At 54.0% G+C, this 15,121-nt stretch overlaps 1 pseudogene across 1 annotated transcript; it reads right to left on the reverse strand.

Moving 5' to 3' along the window:
• Positions 1–9,026: 9,026 nt before the first annotated feature.
• On the reverse strand, positions 9,027–14,762 carry LOC306660316 (olfactory receptor 287-like; annotated as a pseudogene). The gene is made up of 3 exons: positions 14,688–14,762; positions 11,333–11,541; positions 9,027–9,926 (listed from the first exon to the last, which is right to left on the reverse strand). The product of its transcript is annotated as an olfactory receptor 287-like (transcript).
• Positions 14,763–15,121: the final 359 nt, after the last annotated feature.

Consider the following 15,121-nt stretch of genomic DNA (forward strand, 5'->3'; position numbering starts at 1 on the left):
ACCACTAGAGAACTGAAACAAAATCAAGAAACCAGATTTTCTGTATCTCACAAAAATACATGAAAACTTATACAATGAAAACAGAAGTAAATTTATTTGTTCATTTTAAATTATTTTATTACATTTAGATTATATTCTTCTTTAACATGGTTGAGAAAAAAGAACACCTAAGGAAATGGAACAATAAACCATGTTAATTGATTGAAAGAGTCAATTTTGCTAAGATGTCTTTCCTCCCAAAATTGCTCTGTAAAGTTGATGTAACCCCAATCAATTCTGAGCAGACCTCTCAGAAATTGCCAAGAATATGCTAAAATTCATATGGAAATCAAGAACCTAGAAGAGAAATAGAATCCAAGGACTAACACAACCAAATCACAAGACTTGCTGTGAAGCTTCAGTGTTGTAGACGGTGGGATATTGACATCAAGGTAGATGAGCAGATCAAACATGCAGAAATGGATAGGACGGATGACTGCTTACGAGGTTCAAAGGCAGTTTAGTAGAGAAAGAATGATTTTTTTCAACAAATGGTACTGGAAAATAATGTATATTCAGGTTCCAAAAAATGGGCTTTGATCCATAATTCATCATATACAAAAATAAACTCAAGGGTCGGCAGGAATTGCTCAATGGTAGAATGTGGTGGAATGTTTGCGTAGCATGTATGCTACCCTGGGTTTGATCCATGGCACCACAAAAAAAAAAAAAAAAGGAAGGAAGGAAGAAAGGAAAGAAAGAAAGAAAGAAAATGACAGATCTGAGTGTAAAATCTACATTATAATAAAACATGGAAAAAAAAAACCTTTTTTAACCTTGGGTTAAGCAAAAACATCTTAGATATGAAAGCAAAACTGAAATTCATAAAAGAAAACAAAATCAGTTGCACTTTATAAACATTAAATTTTTCAAAAGACACAGTTCAGATAATGAACAAATGAGCTACAACCTGGGAGAAAATTATCCCAAAGCATTTGTTTAATGAAAATGTGTATCTTTTGAGCCAATGACTGTATCTACCTTCCACAGGTAGCACTGCGACTCACACCATCCATGGGTGCAGCCTCACTTTTCATGCCCTGATCCTGTGCTGGTCTTGGACTTGCTTTGACCAAGAGAGTGCGATGATGTGATATTGGGCAGCCTCCTGGTGGAAGCTGATGTGCCCCCGAGGACCCTGAAACCACCAGGCCATGAAGATGCCTGAATGAAAGATGTGGAAAGCAGCTCGGCTGCTGCTGCTCCCTTGCCCACCATGTGAATGAGCTACTTGTAGAAAATGAGCCAGGTGAGACCGACCTGAGAAATGTCCAGCCAATTGTTCTTACTTTAAGTGTACAAATTTGGAGGGTGTTTGCCAGGTCACATAGATGGCATAAAGGGTGGGAACCCATAGGAAGTAAGGCAGTGATTACTGCATGAGTCAGCATAGCAGGCAAATGTTTCACATGCTCACGGAAAGAGTGTGTTCCGAGGGTGCAGGCTGTGAGCTAGGTTTATCTCCCACACCTACATTTCATATCATTTGGTCTCTCTGTTTCTGTCAGGATGTTTTCTTTTAATCTGTCCTCCATTTCATTCATTCTCTATTTAATAGTGTCTCATCTTCTGTCAAACCCATCCACTCAGTTCTTAAGTTCAGTTTTTGTATTTTTCAGTTCAAGGATGTCCAAGGGTGGGGAGTATATTGTTTCATTTTTTATTTTGTTTCCTTTGCTCTGCCAAAAGTTTCAATTCTTTATTTCAGTCCTTTACTTATATTATGCACACCTTATCAATTCCCTCTGATAGCTCCATTGTTGGACTCCTTGTTGCTGTGAGTCTGTTCCTATTACTTACTATTTTTCTTGATCTTCTGCTTGTCCTGTCTCCTCATATGTCTGGCTATTTCTGACTGAGTTTGGTAATTCACATGTATTTTTAATGATAGCACTTATTTGAGGCTCTGACCTGTATTCCAGCCCTCTGGGGAATGTCTGCCTTTGTCCCTGAAAGAGAGCTGGCACAGCTCACTCACAATGCCAAAGCTCCAGGACCTTTATACAGCCACACCTTTGCACCACTGCTGAGAGGGCTGGTCTAGTTCAGTTCACCTTCCCCTAAATGCCCATCCATCTCAGTGTCCAGCCCAAGCCTAGTCAACACAGCTCTCCTCTTCAGCAAGCTCTGAGCTCCAATTTTTGTCCTCCCTATGTGCCTCTACCAAATCAGCAGCACCTCCAAGGGAGAAATGATTCGAATTTTAGGGTTCCCCCTTGGGCTTCCCTCATCTTCAGACCCAGGCCCTGCAGGCCTCGCTGTCTGGCTGGCTTTAGGGGCCTTGAGCATGCGGGTCTTACTGCTGCTCTTCCAGATTTCCCAGGGGAGGGCCATTCTGAGGGATTAACTGAACATGGGACCCCAGGATGTCTGTTGATGAGCTTCAACGCTCTGCTTGGAATTCCACTTTCGGCTGTCAAGGAGATGCCTCCGGTGCAGCCCCGGGCTCAGCAGAGCGCAGAGGAATCTGAGGGTGCTTATGTTTACGTGAGCTATTTCCAAGCCATCCTCCCAGAGTAAGTCATCGAGGTCAGAGTTTGTCGCCCGTCGTGGGACTGGATGACTGCATGTCACATGTGCTGGAGTATGAGCTGGCTTCAGAATGACAAGGATTGGCAGGGGTTTCTCCAGCTGCCTGTGAGACACTGTGAAACCTGCCACCACCCTGCTGCCATCCAGGGCTCCCCACCAGCTGCCTGAGTGTGACCTCTGCACAGCAGTGCACACCAGTCAGTACAGGTGTGAACAGTGACAGTGACCACAGTGACTAGGGAAAGATCACAGGCCAGAGGTGTTTATGCCAAAAGGATGTTTTTACCTAAGAGTCACGTGCAGAGAAGCCCAGCAGAATTTATAGCAGCAGATAGCATCCCCAGAGCAAGCAGCACAAATGGCCAAGGAGCTGGGGCCACGAGCTTCCCACAGAAAGCACACTGCAACCTCACAGTCCCTGGCCCCCAAAGGGACACACAGCCATGTGTCCAAGGTCCCTCCTTCTTCCAGTTGAACCAAGCAGAAGACAGACATTTTATGCAGGGAAGCCCAAATCCTGCACCAAGGCCCTGCAGAGTGAGATTCCATCTGTCTCACGAAGAAGCAAGCATGAAGCAGGTGCGATCGACACACCTGTGTGCAGACAGGGACCTGAGCACAGGCCAGCTACACATTTGCTCAGACACAGTTGCTGGGAGGATCTGAGTCAAGTGTTGCCTGGTAGTGGACCCTAGGGGACCCACGGCATGAGCTGCTCACAGTGGACTCTGGCCCTGTCCAGCATGTCTCAGGACATAAGATGAGTTTGCTGGCTCCATTTCCCATGAGCTCTTGGGAGGCATGATGGCAGACAGAGATGGCCATGTGGCTCACCACCTGCAGGCTGGCCCTTGTCCTGGGCACCATCGTAGGACCAACAGCAGCGTTCAGGCCAGTGAGCATGAGGAATGTCCCACAAAACCCCTCCACTGCTCCCCAGCCCAGGATCAGGGGAGGAAATAAGAGGAAATGCTCAGCTCCTGGGTCCTCATGGACCACGGTGTGACGCACAGGGTCCTGGCCCCACTGCAGCTGGAACACAGAGGCCGTGGTGCCACATGCCAGCAAGGCCGCAGGACACTGCCACCCTCCTGGGGAGCGGGCAGTGGGACCATGGCCCTGGACAACATTCTACATGGTTCTCGGACACTGACCGCACATGGCTATGGCCTGGCCTTTGCTCCTAGGCACACACTTCCCCCAGTCATAGAATGATGAGAGCAGCATTGTTTATAAGAACCCACAATGGGAACAACGTCCATGTCCCGCAGGGCCTGCAGGAGACACCGTCTGCCTGTGCAGGGAGCTGCCAAATGAAAGGTCCGACCAGTCCCACCCACACCTGGAAGAACCTGCACTCGGGGGCCTGAGAGGCAGGACAAGGAGCATATCCGTGGGAAGGTGGAAGCTGGGCCCAAGTGGCCCAGGCTCTGGGGCCTTCGGGGAGTGTGAGGCTGTGGGCTCAGCTATGCAGGTGTGTCCCCCTTGTGAAAGTCATCAAGCATACCACATGGCTTTGGCACATTTCTAAGTGTGTGCTACTCTTCAATAAAAGTGTACACACTCAGGAAACTGCATCCCTTTAAAACACAGGTTGTGCAGGAACGCAGGAAAGGCGAATCAGACGGAGCAGTCAGTACCCAGAGCTCTTGCCCTGACTTGGCTGCCTCCCGGGCATGGACATGTGCTTTAGTGGTGTGACCAGCTCCGGACTCCTGAGCGAGCTGTGAGGCACCTGCAGGCTTCAGCTTTGTGAAGGAAAATTCCACAAAGACCAGGAAATGAGGCGTCTCCCAAGCTGAGAAGCCCTAGCCTGCCTCGCCCCAAGGGCCTCTCCCGGGCTGCATCTGGACAGGAGGAACTTCTGCAGGAGACACCGTCAGCTCTCCCCTTGACTCTCCACCTGCAGCTGCTGACATGCCGTGCCTCAGGAGAGCTCCTCACCCATGCATAATTGCTTGTTTGAAATTGATTAACTCCTCTGAGCTGGACTCCATGGAGACTGGAAGCATTGTTAATTGGGAGATTTCACCACCCACAATGGTGCTCTGGACCCTGCTCTGCCTAATGAGCCCAAACCACCCAACTTCCTCAAGGCAGGCCAGGCGCCGCTGCCCGAGCCGCCCAGCCTCCCCCAGGCCTCCAGCCTCTTTTTAATGGTGCTCTGGGGAAAGCAGCTCAAGGTCCTCTGGCGCTCAGAACTTCTCTCATAAAAGTTGTCTGGAATCTTTGTAAACTGTAAATTGGATTGGGTACCAAGAGGTTTATGCACAAGTCCCCAATGGCCTAAGTGCAAACTTTTTATCAGACACAGGTCTCAGACAAAATCATTTCTCACCCAGTGCTGCCAGCCCCTGGGGTGCAGCAGGCCAAGAGCAGGTCAGGGAAGGGTGCCCTGGGGCTGCAGGCTGCTGACTGTGCAGGACCCAACAGGCAAGCAGGGCTGCCATCAGCTCAGGTCTCTGCAAATGACATGCTGCCACCTGTTACCTGGACACCCCTGCAGGACAGCAGAGGTGCCGGGCATGAAAATCAGTACTGGGCAGAGACCCAGGTGTGCCCAGGCCTTCCAACCAGGCAGGGTCCCCTCAGCAGGTGTCCCTCAGCATGTGTCCCTCAGCAGGTGTCCCTCAGAAGTGTCCCTCAGCAGGTGTCCCTCAGCAGGTGTCCCTCAGCATGTGTCCCTCAGCAGGTGTCCCTCAAAAGTGTCCCTCAGCATGTGTCCATTAGTAGGTGTCCCTCAGAAAGTGTCCCTCAGCAGGCGTCCCTCAGCAGTTATCCATCAGCAGTTGTCCCTCAGCAGTTGTCCCTCAGGAAGTGTCCCTCAGCAGGTGTCCATTAGTAGGTGTCCCTCAGAAAGTGTCCCTCAGCATGCGTCCCTCAGCATGTGTCATTCAGCATGTGTCCCTCAGCAGGTGTCCCTCAGCAGGTGTCCCTCAGCATGTGTCCACTAGTAGGTGTCCTTCAGCATGTGTCCCTCAGGAAGTGTCCCTCGGCAGGTGTCCCTTGGCAGGTGTCCCACAGCATGTGTCCCTCACAGGTGTCCCTCAGCAAGTGTCCCTCAGCATGTGTCCCTCAGCAGTTGTCCCTCAGGAAGTGTCCCTCAGCAGGTGTCCCTCAGAAAGTGTCCCTCAGCAGGCGTCGTCCCTCAGCAGGTGTCCCTCAGCAGGTGTCCCTCAGCATGTGTCCCTCAGCAGGTGTCCCTCAGCATGTGTCCCTCAGCATGTGTCCCTCAGCAGTTGTCCCTCAGGAAGTGTCCCTCAGCAGGCGTCCCCTGCAGGGATCTTTGAGGACTTCCTCTCACAGCACCATGTGAGATGGAGGCTTTGCCCACTGGCCTCACAGGTCAGAAGCACCTACCTTGTGGCATGGGCCACAGATAGGCAGTGGGCATGAGGGTGGGCAGGGTCCAGTGCCAGGAGCAGACTGCTCAGGCAGCTGCCCCCCTCCCAGTCACCACCTGGGGCCCAGCCTCACGTGTTCCCAGCTGCTGAGGCTGGATGGACAGGGCAGCAACCCTGGATGCCCATGATCCTCCACATGGACTCTTTCTCCTGTGTGAGCCCTACCTGGCCGCCCCCCAGGTCCACAGCTCTGCACTGTCCGTATAGTAACTGGCTTGCCTCCCAAGCACTGAAGGCTGTCAGGCTCAACCGTATAGAGCAACCAGGAGGCCACATAAATGCAAGGAGAGAGGCCCCACAGGCTGGCACGCAGCTCAGTTGGCAGAGCGCTTGCCTGGCATTCACAAGGCCCTGGGTTCAAGCCCCAGCAACAAAAAATCCCCCTGCGCTCAGGGCCCTGTGCTGCTTTCAGGTGTGACAATGACTTTGCTGTTTTCAAATCACATCCTCATTTCTCAGTTCTCCATGTGTATAAATCTGTATCTCGGACGAACGTTGGGTGACCCAGGGGTGGGGGGTGGGGGCAAGATGAGACTGGACGTGGTTCATGATGCACTGGAGCGAATGGTCTGTGGTCTGTAATTCCATTCTCTGCACTGTGCCTGTGTTCTGAGAATGTGCCCTCCCTGGCCCACCCACCCGAGCCCCCAGCATGCAGTCACCAGGCCTTCACCTGCCTCATCCATGTGATTTAGCTGCGCCCTGTTCAAGAGGTACCTGCACCTGTTATTACTCTCCCAAACTCATCCATCAAATCTCTACCAAAGCCAGTCCACAGCCCAACTTCAGCCACCCAGCAGTGGCCAGCACAAAGGTCCCACAGCAAGGAGCGAACTGGGCACATGACTGGTTCACCCTCAAAAGCACATTGAAGCCACCAGGCCTGTCGAGAAGAGCGCCCAGCCGCTCCCGGAAGAAAGGCCAACAGTAAAAGAAAGGAGGGGAATGAGCCGAGGTCCACCTGAGGCGCCGGCAGGTGTGAGACGGAGCTGCGGGCGTGGCCCTGCCTGGCGCCAGCACTGCACTGGGGGTCTGCCATCACGGAGTCAGAGGACCCGGAAGCCGAGCTCTTTAACTGCAAAGTTTGGGGCACCCCCTCACCTTACCAGAGGAAGGCGACCCCAGCCAGACATCTGGACCATGTGTCACAGCTTGGATCTGCAGTCCCCCAAAGCCTCGCGCGTGGAAGGCTTGGTCCCCAGCGCATAGAGGGGGCTGCCCTGCTGGGGTCCGTGGCTGCTGCAAAGTGGGTCCCAGTGCGGGTCCCTGCCTCTCCTGCCACTGCCCCTGTCCTCCAAGTGAGGCTGAGAGGTCATGAAGCCCTGCTAATGAGGGCCTTGCCAGGTTAACAAAGACATGAACTGATGAAATCAGGGTGCTCTTTAATTCACTTGGAAAGCAACTACACAAAGCACAAACACTACACAGTTATCAGCAGCCACGAGTGGGCCACCACACAGTCCCTGGGACCAGTGTGTCCTTTGGCCCCAGGAGAAAGGGGCCTCTGGAAACCCCAACTCTGGTGTCAGTGATGGTTCCTCCAGGCCCTGGACAGATGTCTGCAGGCCCATGTGGCCCACCCTATCCTAGGCATAAGTCACTGCACAAAGAAGCCATCAGAACCCACCCCCCTCCTGGGCTCCCAAGCTGGAGGAGAGGGCGGAGCACAGAGGCATTAGGTTGGACCTTGAAGAGGAACAGGAGGTGAAACCTGTTGAAGGAGGTGGGTCTGCAATGGGTTCCAGAAGTGGAACTTGAGCCAAGACCCAGGGACCCCATCAGCAGGCCCTGTTTCAGCTGTGGGGAGCTCCAGCACCCCCTGAGCAGCAGAGAGGGCAGCAGGGCTGGGCTAGGACCCTCTGCACAGCAGCTCTGGTCCGCCACTGCCAGGCAGGCTCAGCCAGCTCATGCCCCCCACCTGGCTGACCATCCAGCCAGTCATGGGACCTGAGTGGACCTGCGGCTACAGGTGCAAACTCAGTGTTACCGGGGGCCCTCGTTTTTGATCCAGGCCACCTAGAAAGAGTCTAGTTCCCAGGGGTCCTTGGTGCTGGGAGATTAGAGTGGACTTTGGGCGGAGGACAGAGCCCCTGTCAGTCATCTCAGGTAAAATCAGAGAGACAAGGGAACAACCTGTGCACGGTTCTGCTGAATTACAGAAACAATACTAACAGTAGTACCTCCTGGGCCCACTCCCGGGCCAGTTCTGAGCACGCTGGACATGCTGCCCTCTCATGCTCACAAGGCGCCCCCGGATCCAGACATCGCAGGGCTTGGAGATGAGGCAGCAGAGCTGGCAGTAGGTACCTGACTGGCCCCACCCATGCTGCTCCAAGAGAAGTAAGGACAGGCTGGCAGGTCAGACCAGCCCTCCCAGAGGCTCGGACCGGAGCCTGAGGCCACCCCCTAGTCTGCTCCACCGAGGAGCACCGAGCCGCAGTCCGACTCTGACCCCGCCTGCCCCTCTGCTCCCGCAGCTCAGGGCCGTGGGTGGTGTGAGGTGCGCTCTGAGGACCCCCATCGTGAGGCAGACCACACGCTGACCCCAAGCAGCCCTAACAGGCTCCTCAGAGAGGCTTCCACGGCAGGTCCCTCTGCACTCTGGCCACTGTGGTCAACCCCTACCAGCACACCCCAGAGGGCTCAGGCTGCTCTTCCCCAGTGAGGGTGGTGAAGGCTGGAGGGTGGCAAGAGTCTGCTGGCCCCAGACTCAGACCTCCAGTTCCCAGATGCTGGCCAGCCCCTGGTGCTGAGGGCCTGGCAATGCACTGCAGTGCTGCAGGCTCCTCCAGAGACACCTCCTGGGGGCTTACGCCCCATTTCTCTTCCAGAATCTGCCCAGAACCCAAATCCCAGTCCCTGGGAAAGGCCTGTGAGACGGGCAGAAACTCCCCCCAGGCATGGGAGGCAAGTACCACTTTATGGATGACAGAGCCCCAAGGATGGCCCAGGCAGCGATGGACACGTCTCAACAGCAAGGGTTGGGTGTCGTCCCAGAACTGACTCCACCCTGAGCACGAGCAAGGGCAGGGCAGGGGGCAGCTGCGCCCCTCACGTCCCCCACAGTGTCCTGCAGAGCGCCTCCTTCACGTCCTTGTTGCGCAGGGTGTGCATGAAGGGGTTCAGCACTGGAGTGACCGCCTTGGTCAGGTCCAGGGAGCTCTCTGCCGGTCCTCATGTGCAGGAAAATGGTGGAGCCGTACCAGATGAGCACCACCGTGAGGTGGGACAAGCCGGTGGAGAAGGCGCGGCGCCGGCCCTGGGCCAAAGGGATCCTGAGATGGTGGTGATGATGCGGCGTAGGAGACCAGCGTGAGAGCCCAGGGTGACGCAGAAGGCGACACCAAAGGACGCCAGCTCCACCACCGCGTGTGGGTGCAGGAGAGCAGGATCCAGGCGCGATGTCGCAGAAGAAGTGGTTGATGACCCGTGAACCGCAGGAGAGGTGCGCGATGAGCGCAGCAGGTACCGCGATGGCGGAGAAACCACACGGCTAGGAGCCCAGCGCAAGCCGCGCCACAGGCCTGGCATCACGATGCCAGCGTAGCGCAGCGGCAGACAGATGGCCAGGCAGCAGCGTAGGCCATCACGGCCAGCAGGAAGCACTCAGTGCACCCGAGTGAGAAGATGAAGTACATCTGCGCGCAGCCTGCCATGCAGATGGCTCCAACCCTGGAAGCCAAGGGGGCCAGCGTCTCTGGCGCACAGGCGGTGGTGAACCAGATCTCCAGGAAGGAGAGGTTGCACAGGAAGAAGGACATAGGCGTCTGGAGGCACCGATATGCCCCGACCAGGGAGACGATGGCCAGGTTCCCAGCCACCGTGAGCAGGTACATGACCAGGAAGAGCAAGAAGATCCCCACTCGCAGGCCCCTAGGCTCCTGGAAATCCAGCAGGATGAAGGGCCCCTGTATGAACAGGTTCTGGCCTCCGCTCAGAGCATGCTCAGTCCTGTGGGGCAGCACCAGGCGGCAGAAGGGGGCTGAGGAACGAAGGCACCAGCCTTCCCCCCCTTTGGGGTCTACTCACCTGGTACTACACCCCCAGGAACCCAGGCTGGCCCAGCATCCGGTGGGAGCAAGTGGAGGGCAGCACAGATCACACCTGTCCTGGCAGGAAAGGCCAGAGTGCCTGTGGATGTCAGCTAGTCCTTATTCTAGAGTCAAGGAGTCTTTGAAAGGGCAGCAACAATCAGCTTTTCACGGATGAAATGGACATAGGTCCTGTTTGAGCGTTTCCTCCCACAACTAGACAGGGTCCTAGTAGAACGTCCTGATCATTGAACCCCATAAAGCGCCCCCACAGGACAGCCTTCAGGGGTGGAACCCATGAATGGCGCGGCTCCTCCCTGCCTGGGGCGGTAACCTGAGTGCATTTGCCAGCTTAGAAGGAGGGAGGCAGTCTTCCCAAAATGTGACTTTTGAAAAGCTGTGTCACTGGCGCCCCCTCCTGGCCAGAAGCCAGTGGGCAGGAGAGGGGCAGGTGGGAACAGGAAAGGCTGGTTAATACATCCTGCAGCCCTAAGGGCCCGAGCTCAAGGTGCTGCTCACCAGTCACTCCGGGGTCTGCTGATCCCAGAGGCACCCTCTTGCTCCCTCCCTCTCCCTGGACTTGCACACACACATTGCACACTCACGTGCACATACACTTTGACCAGCCCTCTGCCCCCAGAGCGCTTACCCTCTTCCTGTGAACCAGCAGCATCTACCACCCAGTGAGGTTCGTGGGTCCCTTGGCTGCTGCCTCTTCTGCAGACCCTCAGTGCAGTCCTGTGCAGATGTGCTTCATCAGTGCCAGTCTGCATCCAGTCACCACAATGGGCCAGCTCAGGCCTGCTCCAGACACCTGCCCAGGCAGAGGCCCACACCCCGCTGTGTGGCCCCTGCCCCAGGAGTGCACAGGCCACAGGCAGCCATGTAGGGGCACATCCCGCAAAAGGAAATCCCAAGAGAAGGGAGGCAAAGACCAGCCAGCATTGCCCTGGAAGGAGCAACCTTGTCTTCCCCACGAGGCTGCTTCCTAAGGCCACTTCCTAAACACCTTGGGGCACCTACCAGCTGCACCTGAGCTGGTGGGCTGGACACCCCTCAGAGGCCTCACCAGCCCTCACCCTGTCGCCCACAGGCAACTTCGTCGTCCAGCAGTCACTTCTCCCCGGGCTAGGGGCCTGACTGGGGTCGGCACCGAGGTCAGCTCAGCCCTGACTCAGACAAGGCTGTCCTTTAGAACTCGTTTGCAGTTGACAAACTGAACTGCCTGGACCAAAAGAAGAAAGAAACTGTAACTTCTGCTCTGTGTGGGGCCCAATCGCCCTCCTGTGGCCACCCCACGCAGCAACCTCTGGCTTCCTCCAGTACCCCACAGATGAGGAGGATGCCTCTGCTCGGTTTCGAGCCAACCACGTGTGGTGTGTGGGTGGGAGGCCTGCCTGTACAGTGAGGGCACCAGGCACCACGGGGTCCTCTATGGTCTCTTGCCACACCAGCATTTTGTAGATATTCCCTGAAGCTTGGAAGATGAGCTTAAAGTCAGAGAGCTGGGCCAGGCCAGGTGGGGTCCACACACCCTGTAAGCACATAGGACTCAGGAGATGAGCCCTCTGAGTCACTCCCCAGGTCCTCACTGCTCAGGGGTGGGGAAGGACAGGCAGGGCTGAGAATCCCCGGTCCAGGTCAGTCCAGGGCCAGCCTCAGCCCCTCATGAGGGTGGGGAGCTATGGGGCCATTCACCCAGCCCCAGGATACATCCCTCTTAAGCAGCCTAGAGACCAGGAGGGCCAGCAGGGCCTCCAGGCAGGGATACGCCCCAGGCCATGGGCACAGAGAGCAGCTTGACCACCCTTCCTGGCTGACCCCACGAAGGTCTCCCATGAGTCAAGCCACTTGCTTTCTGCTGCCTGTCTCCTGCAGACGAGGCAAGAAGGAAGGGCACAGGGGTCTCAGTCCACTCTGGATGCTCAAGTTGGGTGACTTGGGAAATGAATTCAGGTCCATTATCTGACTGGAAGGAAGTAGGTACTCCAAAGCGAGGAATGATTTCATGAAGGATGAAGGTAGAGATAGTTATCGCCCTTTTTGTTGGAGGTGGGGATGGCTTCAATCCATCCTGAGAAGGTGTCTATCAAACCAATAGGTATTTAGATTTTCTTACTGTGGGCATGTGAGTGAAATCCAGTTGCCAGTCTACCCCTGGAATGGTGCCATGGGCTTGCTGAGTCGGAAAAATGGGGGGCCTGACAGCTGTAGGATTTGTTCGCAGGCAGACTTCACACAGGAGGAGAGTTCCTTCAGACATGAGATATCAGAGGAGGACAGTTGCAGATGAGCTTTAGCAAATTGTAAGAGTGAAGAAAGGTTGGGTGAAACAGACGATGGAGATGGGAAAGTATTTCCCTGTTGGGGAGGGTGGAGACAAAGGATCATGGAGAGCCATAATAGGGGCTGGCACGGACGAGAGGGCAGCCCTTTAAGCCTCCTCATCTGCCTTGTTGTTACCTGAAGAGGTGAATGATTGATGTGTCTGATGGGCTGCAATGTACAAGGCCTATAGTTGCTGGGAGGCGAAGAGCCTGGAGGAGTTTTAGAGTGTAACTAGAGTCAGTGATGGAGTTTCCTTTGTAGTAAGAAGGCCTCTCTTTCCAGATAGCAGCATGAGAGAGGATAATGTGAAAAGCATATCTGGAGTCGGTGTAGGCTGTGAGGGATTGTCCCTTTGCGAGGGTGAATGTGCGGGTAAGGGCAATCAGTTCTGCCTGTTGGTTGGTGGTGTTGTTGGGTAGTGGCCCTGACTCTATTACCTTTTTAAGAGAGACAATGGCATATCCAGCTCAGCAGATCCCTTTATGGAGATAAGAGCTTCCATCAGTGAACCATATGAAAGTAGGGTTGCGTAGAGCCCCTTCCTGGACGTCAGAGGGGCAGGGAAGTAACTCCTCCAGGTCTCAAGGCAGCTATGGGTTGCAGAAGCATGTATGTTGGAAGGTAGGGGTAAGAGGGTGGCTGGATTTAAAGGAGCATGTTAAAGGAAATGGAAGAGTCCTCGATAAGAGCAGTTTGTAAGGCTAACACCCGACACGGTGGTAGCATTTGCAGACCTTTATAAGTAAGAAGCTTAGTCAGATGATGAGGTGAGAGCACTTCAGTGGGAGCCCCAAAAGAGAGTTTTTTTTTTTTGTTTTTTTTTTTTTTTGATTCCTTAATCAAGACAAATGCTGCTGCTAATACTCTAAGACATGGTACCCAGCCCCTTATAGTGGGGTCTAACCTCTTTGACAGGTATGCTATTGGCCCAAAAGTGGGACCAAACATGTGTCCTAAGACCCCCAGGGTGAACCCGCTTTTCTCAGAGACAAACAGGTAGAATAGTTTGGTAAGTCAGGGAGGTGTAGGGCTGGGGCTGAAGAAGGGCTTTCCTTAAGATCTGGAAAGGGGCTTTCACTGTGTTGAGGAGAGGTTCAGTGGGAGTACCCTTTGAAGCCTCATATAGGGGAGCTGCCAGGATGGAAAATCGGGGACCCAGGATCGTAAGTATCCTGCTAATCCCAAAAAGGAAAGGATTTCTTCCTTGGTGGATGGAGTGGGCATGTCCTGTATTAATGCTTTTCTCTCTACAGTGATGGCCTTAATCCAGGAAAGAGGCTGACACCAAGTAAACAACCTGAGGCTGGGAAAGTTGCACTTTTGCTGGAGAAACCCTAACCCCTGTCAGCCAGAAAGTTTAAAAGCTTAATTGTGTCCCTTTGGGAGTCCTCAAGAGAGGGGACTACATAGAAGAAGATCATCAACATACTGTAAGAGAAAGGAGGAAATGAATGTGAGAGCAAGATCCTGAGATAACGTTGGCCAAAGAGATGGGGGCTGTCTCGGAATCCCATGGGAGAACTGTCCAGGTCAGCTGAGAAGAAGCTCGAGTGAAAGGGTCAGTCCAAGTAAAAGCAAAGAGAATCCTGTGAATCGGGGTGAAGTGGGACAGTAAAAATGCATTCTTCAAATCCAGCACTGAGAAATATGTGGTGGAAGAAGGGATAGAAGAAAGCAGGGTGTAAGGATTGGATACAATGGAAAGATGGGGACCACTGCGGAGTTAATGATGTGGGGGTCTTGCACTAGACGGTAAGATCCATTAGGCTTCCTAACAGCCAGGATGGGAGTGTTATAAGGTGAGTTGGCAGGCGCAGGAAGCCTTTCTGCCTTAAATCCTGGATGATTGGGTTGAAGTCCTATAAGGCTCCTTTGGGGAGGGGGATATTGGGCCTGGGCTGGGTAGGATGTTGTGGTTCTTTAGATGAATGAGTACAGGTGAGCATTTAGCTACAGGGGGTGTAGGAGTGTCCCAGACCTTGGGGTCAACCAGGGAGGGAGGAAGGGGATATGACTCTGTTTGAGCTGTATATTCCTGCAGGGTCATGAGGAGAGGAACAGCAGAAGAGTCTTGGCTGAGGCGCATGGTGGGTGAGAAGGAATAGAGGCACCCACTTTGGTTAGGATGTCCCTTCCCAGAAGGGGAATGGGATATGAAGGAATTATCAAAAAAGAATGAGTAAAGCCAACTTGTCCTATATGGCAGCTTATTGGAGGGGTTTGTAAGGGGTTATATGGTTTTCCCTCTACCCTGACAATAGAGGATTTGGCAGGGGAAGTGGGTCCCAAAACTCCCACAGCACTGAGAAGGTGGCTCCAGTGTCTTAAGGAAAGGGATCTGCCGGCCTGCCACCGTAAGGGTCACCCGGGGCTCCTGAGTGGTGATGGTCGTCGGGTGCAGAAGTCCGGGCCCCTTGCATTCATCCATTGCCAATCCCAGCAAGTCGCGGAGGGAGGGGCCAAGGATGACCTGGCACTTCTCTGAGCACCAGGGCAATCCGTTGCCCAATGTCCCAGTTGGTGGCATCTTGGAAAAGGACTTGGGAGCTGCCGGGGATTGGGGCTAGGCTCATGCCCAGTGGCCCTCTTGAGGCATAGGCTTGGAGGTCTTCTGGGAGCTTGGGCGCCCCTAGCGGTGGACAGTTGGGCAGGTCTAGCTGGCTGAAACGCTTTGGCCAGCATTTGGTATTTTAATTTTTGTTTTTTTCTTCCCTTCTGTTATAAACCTTGAATGCCACTGCTAGAACCTGTGGCTGTGGGGTAAGGGGCCCCCTATCCAACTGCCTC

Source organism: Sciurus vulgaris (assembly GCF_902686455.1).
Source record: "Sciurus vulgaris genome assembly, chromosome: 4".
In the NCBI taxonomy this organism is placed as follows: Eukaryota; Metazoa; Chordata; class Mammalia; order Rodentia; family Sciuridae; genus Sciurus; species Sciurus vulgaris.